The sequence below is a fragment of the Phyllostomus hastatus genome, unplaced genomic scaffold, assembly GCF_019186645.2.
Source record: "Phyllostomus hastatus isolate PE091 unplaced genomic scaffold, TTU_PhHast_1.1 phas_scaffold_317, whole genome shotgun sequence".
In the NCBI taxonomy this organism is placed as follows: domain Eukaryota; kingdom Metazoa; phylum Chordata; class Mammalia; order Chiroptera; family Phyllostomidae; genus Phyllostomus; species Phyllostomus hastatus.
In genome coordinates this window covers 6,125,103-6,138,116 of record NW_025334023.1, presented here as the reverse complement: position 1 = coordinate 6,138,116, position 13,014 = coordinate 6,125,103, and the positions used below count along the sequence as shown (strand labels likewise).

Sequence of the window (13,014 nt, the reverse complement as noted above, 5' to 3'; positions counted from 1 at the left end):
GTGCCTCACATCTTTGCAAATTCGCGTGCAAGCCTAAAAAAGAAAATTAGAGGATGAATTTGGATACATCTCAACAAGGCCAAATTTGGTGGTTGCTGTGTGATGTCAGAACTGGAAGAACCTACCTGGTAAAGAGATTTCCAGAATGTTCTGCAGAGCCCTGAGTTTCTTGAGAGTTGCCTTAGAGTTCTGGACCCAGTCCCATCTTTCCTCAAAGCAAATATGCTTTGCTCCATTTGATATATTAGGTTTCATAATAAGTTTTTGTTTGATTTAAAAGTTGGTGCCAACACAGATTAGAACTCAGACTTCTTCCTGCAACCTAGGACTCTCCGAAAACACTATATTTTGTATTCATGTGTTTAAAACTTTGGGGAGATGTGGGTGGTTTTCAGCAACATATTGCTAGGTTCCAGCAATTACTAAATAGAGTGTTGTTTCAAAACGTTTTGAAATCTAGAGTTAAGCAAAGTCAAGAAGAACAAGCCAAGCTTACTATCAAAGTTTAAACAAATAGACCTGTAAACTCATTCTTTACTTGCTTTATATATATATATATATATATTTATAGATATAAATATATATTTTTTATGCACATACACATTTATATACATTTAAATCCACACTCAAGGATATGTTTATTGATTTTAGAGAGGGAAACATCAATCAGTTACCTCCTGTATGCACCCCAACTAGGTATCAAACCCACAAACTTTTTGTGTATAGGACACTCAAACCAACTGAGCAAGGGCCCTGCTCTCTAGTTTGTATCTAGTTTGTATCCAGTGTGCCAAAATCTCACAAGAGAAAAGTAGGAGGGCCTTGGTATTCTTGGTCCCTGTACCTTTCCCCAGGCAAAGGGATGGAGGGAGCCAGAATGAGAAGGAAACTCCTGGGAAGATGAGCTGTTTCTCCAGCCCAGCACTGATACAGGCCCCCTCTTACTGACTTCCACCTGGGAACTAGCACTGGAAGGGAGCACTTCAGTATCAGAGAGCACTGGCCCCTAGGCACAGCCCGTGCAGCTTCTGTCTGCGGTTAGTGGGAGAACAGAACATGGCCTTTGAAAAAGATGCTGTGCTCTTCAGTGATTTGATGAAATTACATTTCCAGCACGATTGTGGTTTAAAAAAAAATCTTTTGACCCATATATCCCCTTTTGTGCTCCAAAGAAATGGACTTCTGTGCTAATGACAGCTGAAATTAGACAATTTTATACACCTCAAAAACTTCAGTCAATACAGCCATTAGTTTCTCACAGGAAAGCGATATATATAAATGCACTAATTTTTTTCACTCTCAGAAGTCAGAAATAAAAACAATATGCTTGTATATATAAAAACAACTATAGAAAGGACAGGACCCATGGTATACTTATGTCCAGAATCATGGAACCTAAAACTTCAGAAAGGCTCTCAGAAGAGCACTCAGGGCAGATTTATTTTTTATAGTTTTCCTGGCAGAGAACAGACAGCTGATCAGGCAGTGAGGTGGTGTTCACCACCTTACAATGCAGCATTCACACCCCAATAAGTGCGGCTTTTTCATAAGGCATTTAATGCTTAATTAGTATTTTACTTCCTCTGACTTTTACTGGTTGGTCTCTGTAGGGATACATAATGAGCTTCTGCTCCCATTTGTATGGCAGCCCATGAGGTGATGTACAAAGGGAAAACCCTATATTGTAATTCTTTCTGTTGACTGCCTGCTGTGTGCCAAGTACTGGGCTAGGCATTGCCTCTTAATCCTTCCTAAAACTTTGAAAATCAAATTCATTTACCATTGCTTTAAAAAAAAATCACTGATTCCTACTGTGTTATGCACTGTGCTAAGTGCAGGAGATTAAAAGGTAAACAAGAAAAACATTCCTGCCATCAAGGAATTTACGTTCTAGTGGCTAGCGGGCCATAAGAGCCACAAAGAGTGAAGTAGGTTGAAGCTGGAGAAAGTCAGGGCCTATTATGTTATGCAGGGTCTTTTAGTCCTTGTAAGAAATTAAATTTTAAGTCAAATAGAAACCAAAGTGTTTAAAATGTTCTGAGTCACATTTCCATGTACATGGAGCGAAATTTAACAGGTCCCCAGCAACCCAGTTCCCTTACTAAAATGATGCAGACACTGGCCCGCAGTGTCTGAGTCATTATGGATGAAATGAAACATTCACATGGACTACCAAGTCTGGTGGAGGAAAAGGGGCAGCATGGCTTTTCTCTCAAGGGGAGCAAAAGCCATGGCCTCTGCCATGACAGGCCTTTATTTCCATCTCTGGGCACATTACATGATGGTCCTCATTTACTATGCACAGGTTCGCTTTAGGTGGTTACCTTTTACAGAAACAAAGGAGCCGATGCTGCTAATCACATCACAGAAGAAAAGTATTTGCAATAAAAAGGGAAAAGTGGTTGAACCAGTTACATTCATCCTTGGAAGGTTTAGCATGGATTTTAGGAAGTAATTTTGCAGTAAATGTCCTCAATTCAGGGTGAGGGAGTTTTTTAGCAAGAGCAAGGCTCAAAGCAGCCTAGGCACATTGCAGGCCTGATTCCCCACGGGAGAACCTATCTGTAGGCGTGGGTCCTGTGCATCTCCAAGTGGGAGCTGAGCCCACGCCACACAGAACGGTCTCCTACACTAAGAGGCAACCATTACATTATTATCTTGTGTATTATGCCAGGGATTCTGGAGATATTCTATGCATAGACAAGTGCTTACATACACACAATTAATACATACTGTTATAACCTTACTTTTTTTTTTTTTTTAGTGTATGATTTGGGAGTACATTCTATCACCAGTACATGTAAAACCACACCATTCTTTTAACAGCTGCATAGTATCTATATAACTGTCTATTGCTGGGCAACAAACCCAGTGACTGAAAACAACACATTTATTATCTCACAACTTCTGTAGGTCGGGAGGCCAGGCACAGCTTCTCCGGTCCACAGCCTCAGGGTCTCTCACAGGCTGCAATCCAAGTGTTCTCATCTCAAGGTTCCACTGGGGGAAGGATCTGTTTCACACTCACATGACTATTGGCAGAATTTGGTTCTTTATGGGCTGTAGGTTTGAGGGCTTCGGTTTCCTGCTGACTGTTGGACAGAGGTCACCCTGAGCTCTTTGCCACATGGGCCTCTCCATGGAGTAACTCATAACTTAGCAGCTGGCTTCATTCAAGTCAGCCAGGGACAGAGTGGACTAACAAGACAGACTTATTATCTTATGTAATGTTACCATGGAAGTCACATCCTGTCACCTCTGCCACAGTTTATAGGTTAGAAGGAAGTCTCCTGTCCCACCCACACTGAAGGGGAGGGGATTACCCTAGGGCTGAGTGCCTGTAGGCAGAGACAAGCGGGAGGCCATCTTACAGTCTGTCTGTTACAGCATCTGTGTTTAGACAGACCATAATTTATGTAACGAGTGTCCTCTTAATGGACACTTGGGTTTTTCCGGTATGTTTACCAGTAATAAACTGCAACTAATGTCAATGTTTCATTTCTACACATGTGCTAGGATGGGGTTAAATTTCTAGAAGTGGTATTTTCAAGTTGGAGGCTATGTACATTTATAATTTTGGCAGATGTTGTCAAATTAGTCATAGAAGTTGCACCAGTTTATGATCCAAGGCAAGGTATGGTGCCCATTTCCCCACAAACTTGCCAACATAGTGTGTCATTAGTATTTTAGATCTTTGCCAATGATATCTCAGAGTAATATTCATTTGCATTTCTCTTTTGAGAGATATTAGAGTCTTTCTTTATGTTTAACAACCATTGCTACTTTCTCTTCTGACAACTGTTTATGGTCTTTGCCACTTTTTCTATTAAATTTCTCATCTTATCTACTTGGGTGTTGAAATGTATTTTCTTTTTTTTTAAGATTTTATTTTTATTTATTTTATTTTTATTATTTTTTTTTAGAGAGGGAAGGGAGGGAGAAAGAGAGAGAAAGAGAAACATCAATGTGCGGTTACTGGGAGTCATGGCCTGCAACCCAGGCATGTACCCTGACTGGGAATCGAACCTGTGACACTAAATGTATTTTCAAAAAGTTACTCCAGTTACTCTGTGGAGAACTGCCTGGGTGCAAGATTACAGAGTTTGACCTGGCTGGTGTAGCTCAGTGGATTGAACACGGGCCTGCGAACCAAAAAATCACTGGTTCAATTCCCAGTCAGGGCACATGCCTGGGTTGTGGGCGAGGTCCCCAGTAGGGGGCATGTAAGAGGCAACCATACACTGATGTTTCTCTCCCTCTCCTCCCTTCTCCTTTACCCTCTCTCTAAAAATAAATAAATAAAAGCTTTAATTAAAAAGATTATAAAGGGGTGGCAGTGTGACGTAGAAGCAGATGGATTAGGGGTTGGAATGGACAGTAGTTGGAAATGGACTAGATATAGGGCTTGAGGGTAAGCAAAGAATCACAGATGATCCCTATGTTTCAGGTGTTGCACCTGGATGGATGGTGGCATTGTTTACTGTGGTGGGAAATGCAGGACATGCAAGTGAGGGACGTAAAGATGGCATTAAGAGCTTTGTTTTAGAAACTGTAAAATTTGTAAAAGAAAACTTAGGGCCTTGCTTTGAAAAGATTTTTTAAAAGACATAAAACAAACTGTAAAGAAAAAGATTAGACTGATATATTTTACCACATCAGAACTTTTAACTTCTGTGTACTAAAAGACCTTATAAATAAAAATAAAAGACAAAAAAAAAAACAGATTGCAGGGGGAGTATTTTGTAACATATATAACAGACAAAAGGTTTATATTACCTCACATAAAAAATTCCTACAAATCATTTAGAAAAACACAACCCTGAAGAAAACAAGCAAAGTATGTGACTAGGTGATCAAACAGAAGGAAACTCAAATGGCAAATAACTGCGGAAAGAGGTACGCGTTTTCACCGGATAATAGGGATATGCAAATTAACGCAACATTGAGATCCCGTTTTTCACCACCAGACAAAGACTAAATTCTGACAATAGGAAATATGGCTCCTTTCACATAAATTGTGGATAGAAAGGAAATTGAATCAGTGTCTTTATGGAGGCATTTGACATTATCTTGTAAAATTGAAAATGTATATATTCGCTTTTTTCTCCAGGAAAAAACAAATGCTGGGTGGCACAGGTGCTGTAGGAGGACCTGGAGGCCCCGCGGGCCCTGGAATGGGAGGCTGCGGTGGCTTCCACGGAGGATTTGTCAGGGGCATCCAGCCGAGGTCACGGCCGGGGGTCGGTGTCGGGGTCGGGTTGAGGCCGTGGAGCTCTCGGAGAACAAGGCATGGATCCCCGTCACCGAGTTGGGCTGCCTGGTCAAGGACATGAAAATCAAGTTCCTGGAGGAGATCTCTTTTCTCTGCCCATCAAGGAATCTGAGATCTCTTTTCTTGGGGAGTCCCTTAAGGACGAGGTTTTGAAGATTATGCCCTTGCAAAAGCAGGCACATGCGGGCTGGAGGACCTGGTTCACGGCATTTTTCGCCAGTGTTGACGACAATGGACACGTTGGTCTGGGTGTCAAGGGCTCAAAGGAAGCAGCCACTGCCATCTGCGGGGCCATCATCCTGGCCATGCTCTCCCTTGTCCCTGTGCGGGGAGGCTACTTAGGGAACAAGATCCACAAAGCCCCACACCTCCCTTGCAAGGTGACCGGGCGGGCGCTGTGGCTCTGTGCTGGTGCGCCTTATCCCTGCATCTGGGGCACCGGCATCGTCTCAGCCCCTGTGCCCCAAGAGCTGCTGCTGATGGCTGGTACTGGCGACTGCTACGCTTCAGCCAGGGGCTGCACTCCCACCTGAGGCAACTTCACCAAGGTCGCCTTCCATGCCGTCGCTAAGGCCTACAGCTCTCTCACCCCCACCTCTGGGAAGGGACTGTGCTCCCCGTCAGGAACTCACTGACTGTCTTGTAAAGACCACCGTCCCCCAGAGTTTCTCTGCAGAGGACCCAGGCTCCAGCTGAACCACTCCATAGTTTTATACAAGGAAAATAAAGTGAATTAAACCTGGTAAAAAGAAAAAGAAAATTTATATAATCTGAAACTTGGCAGTTCTAACCTTAAATACAGACCTTAGAGAAACTCTTGAACATGGACTTAAGGAAATGATATATACAGAATGTGTAGAGTTTTAAAACCATGCACAAAAAAATCTTGTTTTATGTTGCTAATGAAGTCCTCTATTAATATGAGTATATTAAAATGGACATTAGTATACATATGGAATTTAGGGTCAAGGTTGCCTCTGGGGGGGAGGAAAGAGACTGGGAATGAGGGTTGAGGTCAAAAGGAGTTTGAGCTCTGTACTGTTTTATTTACATATTTTTTAAGAAGAATATATATAAATGTTGCTTATACATGTGTATCTTACCTGTATACATCAGGAAATAAAGACCTGAAGCAAATACAATAAAATGTTATAGTGGTAGAAATATGGGTATTTCTTATATTATTCTTTGAAAATATTTTTAATTTTCTCAAGGTAAAAAAAGAGTTTTATTTTTAGATATACTTAATTTGAGGTGTTTCTGAGATATCCTGGTGAAGGTAAGTAGATGTGTAATTTGAGCTGAAAAGAGTTTGGACTAGAGTAATAAATATTGGAGTCATCAGTATATACATGATAATTAAGGCCAAAGGAATCGATATATCACCTAAGGAAAAAGAACAGATAGTAAAGAGAAGAGGACCCAGGGCAAGTCTTGAGGAAATTTCACATTTTCAGGCTAAGGAGAAAAAGAGGAGACATCAGACAAAGTTGATAAAGTGAAGCCAGAGAAATAAGAGAAAAATTAAGATGTATGGTGTCCTGGGAGCTAGAGGAAGAGGGTGTTAATTGAAAGGACAGAAAACACAACTGTGTCAAGTGCTGCTCATACATTGAGTTAAAAATTGGTATTATTGGGTGTTGCCACACGGAAGTCACTGGCGTACTCATAGGGTAATTTAATTGAAGGGGAGAACAGAAAGATTTTGTAATGCGTGAGCAAGATCTGCTGGACATAGCACAAAAACACTGTTCACAACAGGGAAAAATGGATAAATCTGACGACTTAAGAACAGCAAATTTCATTAGTGTTGACAATATGTGTGGAATTCCTACAAATCACCCAGTAAAAAAGATGACCCAAAACAAAAAATAGGTAAAAGATAAACAGTCAGTTAATCTACAGAAGAGGAAACTGGAAGATACTTAACTTCACTAAAATCAGAGAAAGGCAAAACAATAATGAAACATTTCCCCTAGTAGATTAGCAAAAATCAAAGTTTGGTAATGGCAAACAGGCAAGGATTGCCAAGGATGGGGGAAATCCGACAGAATCAAGTAAAAAACTGTTAGAAGTAATTAGAGAGCTTAGCAAGGGTTGCAGGATAGAAGAGCAACATTCTAATTAACCAAATAGAAAAGGTAGTAAAATATAAGATAGTTTTTATAACAGAAACTATAAATACCGAGAGACAAACTAATAAAAATATACAAGAATTTTATGGAGAAAATTATAATGCTTTAACAGGGCTATAAAAAGAAAATTAGAATAAATGGAGAAATATATACCATGTTCATGTATGAGAAGGCTCAGCATTTTAAATATATCAATTCTTCCTATATTAGTCTATAACTCAGTGTAATTTTAACCAATACCCTAATGAGAGTTTTCAGGGAATATAACATGGTGATTTTAAAATCATGAGTGAGAATAGAGGTGTATTTATTTAATAATAAATAAATAACAATAAATATTTGCTAGCTTTTTAAAAACAAAAATGGGTGACACACCCTACCAGATATGAAAGAATATTACAAAGCCATAGTTATTCATGTAATAAAGTAATTGTCAAAGAGATCTGTGGAACAAAATAGAGTTTAGAAATAGACCTTGACTGTTAATTGACCTTATTGTTGTAAGTAGTTTGCATTATACATGTGTATCAAATCATCACAATGTACACCTTAAACATACATGTTTTATGTGTCAATAATATTGGAATAAAGCTTGAAAAAAATAAATTTTAAAAATTTTAAAAAGAAATAGGCCATGGTATTTTTGAGAACATGATGTATATTAGACAAGGCATTAAATATTGGTGGGGAAAGGAAGAATTATTTATTAATGGTGTTGGGTCAGTTCTTGTGTGTAACATTCCTCACACTCAAAAATAAAATCCAAATGGATCAAAGACTTAAACACGAAACTTGGGAAGAAAAGATAGGATCCTGTCTTTATGACCTCAGAATTAAAAAAAAATTCTTAAATAATATGAAAAGCACAGGCCATAAAGAAAAAGATTGGTAGATTGAACTAACTCAGTAATTTAAATTTCTGTATTTAAAAATAAATCCTCCAAAAATAATGTTCAAAGGCAAGTAACACACTTGGAAAAGATATCTGCCACATAAATAACAAAGAATTAGTATCAGAATATAAAAGGTTTCTACTAGTCAATGAATAAGGGAGAGATAGTCCAAAAGTAAAGTGGGCCAAGGACAAACCCTTGCATTTTGCTAAAGAGAAAATCCAGATGACCAATAAACTTTGAAAGAATTCTCAGAACCTGTCTAATCATCATAGAAATGCACCTTAAAATGAAACATTATTTTTCTTTTTTCAAATGTATTGGTAACCCTGAACAGCCAAAACAATCTTGAAAAAGAAGGACCTCACACCTCCTGACTTCAAAACATACTACAAAATAACAGTAATCAAGATGGCATGGTCCTGTCAGGTAGACAGATATACAGAACGATGGGACAGAATACAGAGCCCAGAAAGTAAACCCTTGAGTATATGGCCAATGAGCTTACACTGTGGGACAAGGACAGTCTCTTCAACAAATGACGTTGGGAAAAGTGTACATCTACATACAAAAGAATGCAGTTGGACCCTTACCTTGCTTACACCATATACAAAAACTAACTCAAAATGGATTGAACACCTAAATTGAAGACCTTAAACTATAAAATTCCTAGAAGAAAACATAGGGAAACAGCTTCAGGACATTCATTCTGGCAATGATTTTCCTTGATATGACACCAAATCACAGGCAACAAAAGCAAAAATACTTTAAAAACTTAAAAACTTTTGCACATCAAAGGAAACAATACACAGGGTGGAAAGATAACCTACTGGGTGGGAGAAAATATTTGCAAAGCACATCTGATTAAGGGATTAATATGTAGACTATGTAAGGAACTTCTGTAACTCAATAAAAACAATAAAAAACCCTAAATAACCCAATTTAAAAGTGCGCAAAGAACTTGAATAGACAATTCTCTAAAGAGATATATAAATGGCCAACAAGCATATGAACAGATGCTCAACATCACTAATCATGTGAGATAATATCTCATACTTATTAGGATGTCCAGGTTCAAAAACAAACAAACAAAAAATACCCCAGAAAACAAGAAGTGTTGGCAAGGATGTGGAGAAATTAAAACCCTTAAACAGTATGGGAACGTAAAAATGGTACAGCCACTAGGAAAACAGTATGAGTTTCTCAAAAAAATGAAAAATAGTATTACCATATGATCCACTAATCCCACCTCTGGGTAGATATCCAAAAGAATTCAAAACAGGATCTTGAGGAGGTATTTGCACACCTATGCTTGCTGCAGTATTATTCTCAGTAGGTAAGAGGTAGAAGCAACCCAAATAGACAACTGAAAGGTGGGTAAAAAATTAGCATATACATTTTATGGTGGAATATTATACAACCTTAAAATGGAAGGAAACCTTATCAAAAATGGATAAATTTTAAGGACACTATGCTAAGAGAAATAAAGCATTCGCAAAAGGACAGATCATTCCATTCATATGAAGTATCTGAAGTGGTCAAAATCATAAAAACAGAAAGTTTAGAAAGTTGTTTTCAAGGGCTGGGTGAAGGAGAGAAAAGGAATTAGTATTTAATGGTTATAGAGTTTCAATTTTGCAAGATAAAAAATTCTAGAGCTATGCTGCACAATGATGAATCTATTTAACTATAAATTAAAAATGGTTGAGATGCTAAAATTGTTATATGTTTTTACCACAATAAAAAGTTACAATTTTAATTTAGCCAAAAATTGTATTACTGCATAAAATATATAACAAATCCAAAAGTGTGTGAAATGCATCTATAAAGTTAAAAATAAAAAAATTTAGCCTTGGCCAGTGTGTCTCAGTTGGTTGGAGTGTCATCTAATGCACTAAAAGCTTGCGAGTTCTATTCCAATTCAGAGAACAGAATTAGGTAGTGGGTTCGATCCCCAGTTGGGGCTCATGCAGAGGCACATGCAGAGGGCAACTAATCAATGTTTCTCTCTCTCTTTTCCTCTTTTTCTCCTTCTTTCTCTCTCTCTCCCTCCCCCTTCCTCGCTCTCGAAAAAACAAGGGGTAAAGGTCTTCAGATGAGGATAATAATAATAATAATAATATTTATATCCATGTACCCACCACACAGCTTAGAAATAGAATATTATTAATCTCCTAGAGGACTTCTCTATGTCCTTCCTCCTCGCCTTCCTCCCCCAGAGGTAACTATCCTGAACATTCGAGTTAATCCTTCTCTTGCTTTTTCAAATAGTTTTACCACTAATATGTGTGTATCACTAAACAATATATTTTTGCCTAAATTGAACTTCATATAAATGGAATCTTATATCCCCCTTTAACTTACCTCTTTTTCTCTGATCTCATATTCTCTTTTTAAACATGAATCTCTGAGGTTCATCATACTGACGCATGAGTATTGTGATACATGAAAACATGACAATTTATTTTCTAATCTGTTCTTAATGGGCATTTAAGATATTTCCAGTTTTGAGATATTGCAGATGGTCATTACTCCTGTGAATATTTTTGTACTTTTCTTGGTCCTGGTGTTCTTATGCAAAATTTTCTCTAAGCCCTAGATTTTAGAATATAAACATAGATAAGTGAAAAATAAATTGGAAACAACCTAAAAAGTTAACCGATGAACAAAATTAGACATATTTATATGATAGAATATTATACAGTAGTCAAAAGGAATGAATCTGATTTTTCTGTATCATCGTAGATCATAAAAACATTATATGGAAAGAAAACTGAGAGAAAAACAAGAATAATGAATCATGGCTATTTAAGTAAAAAGAATTTAAAAGCACACATAACACAATATATTGTACATAAAAATATAAAAAGTAGACTGGAAGTATATACACTAAAATCATGATAGTGGTTGCTTCTGGGGAAGAAGGGAAAGGGGACTTCAGATTTTATGTGTAATGTTTTATTTCCTTTAAAAAGGGTTAAAAGTAAATATGATACAAGATTAACAGTTGTTAATTTGGGGTGGAAGAATATGGGTATTAGATATATTGTTTTTTAAAAATTTGTATGTTTTGCCCTGGCTGGCGTAGCTCAGTGGATTGAGCACGGGCTGCGAACCAAAGTGTCGCAGGTTCGATTCCCAGTCAGGCCACATACCTGGGTTGCAGGCCACAGCCCCCAGCAACCGCACATTGATGTTTCTCTCTCTCTCTCTCTTTCTTCCTCCCTTTCCTCTCTAAAAATAAATAAATAAATAATCTTTAAAAAAATTTGTATGTTTTAAGTTTCTTTTTTTTTAAAGTCATAGATTACACCCAGAAGGATGTAGGGTAGAAGGATGTGTGAACGTCATTTAAATATTTACGAGTTTGCCTGATAGTTCATCTGGTATTCAAAATTTACATGCTGTGAAAATCCCACTGAAATTTATTTTTTGTGGTTTTCATTCTTTTGATATAATTTTCAAAGAAACAGCAGTTAAAATTTTTTTTTTGTGCAAAATGTTGTACTGTTTCCATAGGAAAGATGCCCAGACATGTAATTACTGGGTCAAAGAGGGTGAATCTTTGAAGTATTTGCTGCCTTCGAGGAATATGTCCTAATACACTTTCGTTTGGAAAGTCCCACCTTGAAATATAGCAAATCTAGGAGTGCTTTCTATAGGCATAAAAGGTCTGTCCTTTGTTTAATTACTCTTAACTGATACTTAATTCTTCCACTTTGGTTGATACATATACCTTTGCATTAACCTCTGGCTTAATTAGTATTTGTCTACATAAAATGTTGATCCCACTAGTGGAAAGACAAAAGAAGAAGATATGTTCGCTCAGTATTAGGAAGGGCTTTTTAAAGAGAGAACTATTCAAAGACAGACGGTCCCCAGTATCGGACGTAGGTGAGCAGAGACTAGACAGTTTCTTGGCAGAACATTATAGATTCCTTCTTTCATTCCTCAGACCTTTAAGAAACACCTCTTCCTTCAGCCACATGCAAAGACCTAAAGACCAGAGGTGAACAATTTTAGGGTGCTGCCACCCAGCCTAAACCTCAAGAGTTTAACTAAATGATCCGGTCTGGGGTTCTCTGAATTCTTTGTTGATGGCTGGACCTTAATTTTAAGTTTGGAGGGTGTGCCAGTGCAAATGAAGGACTGGAAACCCAGAAAATGAAACAGCCTAAAAAAAAGAAAGATTTTACTTACTTATTCTTAGAGAGACGGGAAGGGAGGGAGAAAGACAGGGAGGGAAACCTCCTATGTGAAAGAGAAGAATCCACCCGCCTCCACCGGGCTGCGCCCCATCCGGGACGAGCCCCGAATCCACGCGTATGCCCTGACCCGGAATGATTCCGCGATCTTTCGCTTTGCTGGAGGACGCCCAACCCACTCTACCACAAGGCCACGGAAAAAGCAGCTTTTATGAGATTTCAATTAATTACGTTTCTCAAAACGATTCATCAAGTTCACTTGTGGGTGTTGTTAGATGCAAAGATAAATTCTCGCTGAACGGACATTCAGGTGCAGGAAAGGGAGAGACACTTGGGAGGGGGGCGGTTGAGCTAAAAAAAGCTGTGTCTCCTAGTCTTTTCCCAATTTGGCTCGTTTCGTGTATTCCTCGCCTCCTCGGTACCAAGACCCCATACCCTAGGAGCTGAATTAGCGCCGGCGGGCGAGCTAGCTGGTGGGTCATTCAGTAGGCCGGAACCTCCCAGGCAAG

At 38.4% G+C, this 13,014-nt stretch overlaps 1 long non-coding RNA gene across 1 annotated transcript; it reads right to left on the bottom strand.

Moving 5' to 3' along the window:
• Positions 1 to 153: 153 nt before the first annotated feature.
• Positions 154 to 12,936, bottom strand: LOC123805584. Its single transcript, XR_006783322.1, has 3 exons — positions 12,501 to 12,936; positions 10,665 to 10,895; positions 154 to 456 (listed from the first exon to the last, which is right to left on the bottom strand). It is a non-coding gene; the product is annotated as an uncharacterized LOC123805584 (long non-coding RNA).
• Positions 12,937 to 13,014: the final 78 nt, after the last annotated feature.